The sequence below is a fragment of the Pinus tabuliformis genome, chromosome 5_1, assembly GCF_031772625.1.
Source record: "Pinus tabuliformis cultivar Carrire ecotype Pingquan chromosome 5_1, CPIR1, whole genome shotgun sequence".
Lineage (NCBI taxonomy): Eukaryota > Viridiplantae > Streptophyta > Pinopsida > Pinales > Pinaceae > Pinus > Pinus tabuliformis.
This window is the reverse complement of record NC_142305.1, coordinates 796262515-796266758: the sequence shown is the minus strand read 5'-3', so window position 1 is coordinate 796266758 and position 4244 is coordinate 796262515.

Here is a 4244-nt window from a genome sequence, read left to right as displayed (position 1 = left end):
CATCAAAGAAATGCAGAATGGTAAAGTGCCAGGCCCTGATGGTTTCAATGCGGGTTTCTTTCAAGCCTGCTGGAACATTGTTAAACAAGACATTCTGAGTGTGGTGGAGGATTCTAGAATGAATAGAGCCATTTTGAAGGTGCTCAATACTTCCTTCGTCTACTTGATCCCCAAACAGGACAATGCTCAAACTCCAGACAGGTTCAAACCCATAGCTTTGTGCAATGTGGTGTACAAGATAATATCCAAGGTTGTTGCCAACAGACTCAAACCTCTTCTTCCTACTCTAGTTTCTCTGGAGCAATCTAGTTATGTGGAGGGCAGACAAATTCTCAATAACTCCATTCAAGTGCATGACGTGGTGCATTCGTTGTTAAGGAATAGGAAGGCTGGCATGATCATGCAATTGGACCTAGCCAAAGTTTACGATAAGTTGAATTGGACCTATATCAGGAAGGTCCTTATAGCCTTTGGGTTTGATCATAACTGGGTAAGATGGGTTATGGCCTTGGTAACTTCTAGCTTTTCAATTCTAGTTAATGGCTCCCCTTACAAGACTTTTACTCCTTCAAGAGGTCTCAGGCAGGGAGATCCGCAATCTCCCTTTCTCTTTATCCTCATGATGGAAGGACTGGGTCGGTCAATCAAACATGCGAAAGAAGTTGGCCACATAAAGGGTCTTCATCTTTCTAAGGCCAGACAGGCTTTGACCCATCAACAATTTGTTGATGATACCATGCTGCAGGGAATCCCCACGGTCAAAGAGGCTCTAGCCTATAAACAAATCTTGTGGGACTTTGCCATGGCTGCAGGTATGGAAGTTAATCTCTCCAAATCTAAGATTTTTTTCTTTAATACCAATATTGCTATTCAGAGAAATATCTTCAGAATTTTTGGCTTTCAAAGGGATGTCCTTCCCTCCAAATACTTGGGAGTTCCTCTTACTGATAAACCTTTGCACAAGAGCATTTGGGAGCCGCTGATTAATAAGATGCAGGATAAATCATGAAATGGACTATTAGATCTTTAAACTTGGTTGGTCGGTTAGTGCTTACAAAAGCTGTTCTTCAATCAATCCCCGTCTTCATGCTATCAGCCCTTCCAGCTCCAAAAGGAGTTTTGCAACAATTTAGAACCATTAAAAGAGACTTTCTTTGGGGTAAGGGGGAGCAGAGAAAGAAATGGGCCTTGGTAGCCTAGGATAATATTTGCAAACCTAAAAGCCATGGGCTCTAGGATTGGATGATCCGGAAGTACTAAGCAAAGTTTTAAGGGCAAAATTATGGTGGCGTTGGGTAAAAGATCCAAAGGCTTAGTGGGATAGTATCTGGAAGGAAAAATATGCCAAAACTTCGCAAGATAATGATCACATAAGGATGAATGGCATCATAAAAGGCTCACGCATTTGGAATAAGGCCTGGGAGAATAAAGGCTTAGTACAAATAAATAGCTTTTGGGAAATAAGAGAGGGAGATCTTGCTCTGTTTTGGGAGGATAAATGGCAATAGGAACCTACACTATTAAGAGAGGACTTTCTGGACCTCAAGAAAGAAATTGATACCAAAGGGTTCTTCAAGGTAAAAGATTTTTGGGATCAAACCAATAGTGAAGGAAAATGGAGAACTTGGAAGAATATAGAGTACAGGGATGACAACCCCTTGAAAGCAAAAGCTGAGGCACTTTTGAAAATGTTGGACCAAAGGAAAATTTTAGTAACAGGGGGGCATGACCAACTTAGATGGGGTAACAATAATGAAGGTACCTTCAATCTTAAGGAGGCAAAATGCATACTCCTTGAGCTAGACTCCAATGTACCGGATAGGGTTTGGCAGAACCTATGGAGGCATCAAGGATGGATGAAGATCAAACTCTTCATGTGGCTGGTTCATCATAAGAAAATTCTGACTTGGGAAAACATTCAGAAAAGGGGTGTTTTGGGTCCTTCCAGATGCCAACTCTATGAAGCCCAAGAGGAAACAATGGAGCACCTTCTCAATAATTGCATTTTCACCTCCAGTTTGTGGGATACTTTTTCCACTATTTTCCAACAGACAGACAGGGACAAAGGAAGCATTATCAACACCCTAAATAACTGGAGACGAAACTTCTCTGATTATGAATTTCTTTGCTCAGCTTGGGCTTTAACGCCAAGCTTCATAATATGGAATGTCTGGAAAGAAAGGAACAACATAATCTTCAAAAATGAAAAAAGTTCCTCCCAACGCATTTTTGAGTAGATCTTAAGACAGCTTAAGGAGACGGTAGGTACTATTGTGAGAACTTCCCCAAAGAATCCACCTTCAAAAGCTGAAATGCAGATACTTCTTCAGTTGGGTATGTAGGGGCTCATACCATAGGGCTTGGATAGGAAGGTAATGAAAATGGACACTAAGCAGGATTACTGGCATCCCCCCCCCCGTAGGTTTTTTTGAAATACAACATTGATGGGGCCTCAAAAGGCAACTCGAGTATTGCTGGCTTTGGAGGGGTGTTAAGGGATGAAAATGGCTACATCCTTTTTATTTTCCATTGCCATTTGGGAAGAGCCACTAATAATATGGCAGAATTAATGGCTCTTGAGCATTGTTTAGAATTCCTGAAGCAGAATAATCTCCAGAATATAATAGTTGAAGCTGATTCTGAGTTAATCATTAACTCATTCAAGAGAATCAGCTATGGCACGGAGCTAGAAAAAGTCTCAAAACACTGGAGGCTGCTTCAGGTCTTTCAACGGATTCAGCTTCACCTTCTGGGCTTACATACTATGAGCTTTACCCATGTGCTAAGGATGGCAAATAAATTGGTGAACATCTTGGCCAATCAAGGGGTGCTCTGCACCAAAAGCAGGGTTGAGCTGAGTTGGCAAGAGATGCCTCAGAATAGATTAAAGGTGCATTGTCAAGATTAGGCAGATGAGGATACAATGGTGTTTCATAACAGAGCCACAGAGATGGGGTCTAGTTGATTTGGTTTCTTTATGAAGTGTTATTTCCGTAGTGAGGTCTTTTTTGGGATGCAGGTCACTGTCGGCCTCCTCAACCCTGGCAAGAACAAACATAGAAGTCTCTGGAGGATGCTGCTCGGTAGCCGTTGTTTCTTAGATAAACGGCTAAACGGAGGAATTTTCATCTTCCTTTGGTCCAGTCACCTGAGGAGATGGGTTGGTGAGAGGGGCCGGAATCCTGGCTTTTGTGGCAGACTCAAAACCCCAGTTTTTCTTTCTGTGGTGGCTATACCACCAGCGAGGTGGTTTTTGGTTTATCGCAGGCCCTTCAAGCTGAAAGTGGTTTTTTGGAATTGGGAGTGATTCCACTCACAAAGCAACAAGTGGCCACTAAACGGGAAGGAATACCGCATGACAAATCTATAATCAAGAATAAGCGAGCATGTTGGTGGGTCCAGGGCATTTATCGCATGGTCATTTTCCAGGCTTTTAGGTTTTGCGATATTATCCTCCGACGTTGGATCTGGCGAGGAGATTCGATGATCGAGGAATAGTATGCAGGTCCGGGTGAACGTTATCTTCTGTGCTGGTTGCGCTTCTTGATGGGAATCAGTGGATTTCGAATGGGCTACATGCTCGAGGGTTATCCCCCCATTCAGACCCGAAATCCTTTTAGAATGGTCCCTATTTCCTCATTGGGTCCATTTCTCATTTTAAAGTGGATGCATGTTCTCGCCCCGATTTGAGCCTCATCCGACAGATCTCTGAGGGGGGATCGTACAGTCTTAGCTTTTGTTTGTATTTTGTGGGTTTTGTAGTTTTGTATGTGGGACCTTGGCTTAGCTTTTAAGCCTTTAGCTCAGTGCCCTAGGCTTTAAGTGGTTTGATATATCTTTGGCCCACAATTCCTTTGGGGCTGTTGTATTTTATGTAATTTTTTTCCGATTTAATGAAATAGAAGGTACAACTCTTGCTTTAGCAAATAATAATAATAATAATAATAACATTGTTTGGAAATCAACAATTGTCAACTTTAGTCAAACATAATCGCATATCATTATTATATTAATAGTCAAACAACGTTAACCTTGATAGTCATTGTTTAAATAGTTTACCATGATCAAACTTGGTGAACCACATGTTTACCATAGTTATTATTGGACTTTAATAATAAGGTTTTAGCATTAGGCTTTACTATTGGTATATAGTCTTAGTATTAAGTTTAATATTAGGATTTTAATATTGCATTTTAATATTGGGTTTTAATATTAGGGTTTTAATAATCAAACATATTTGGATG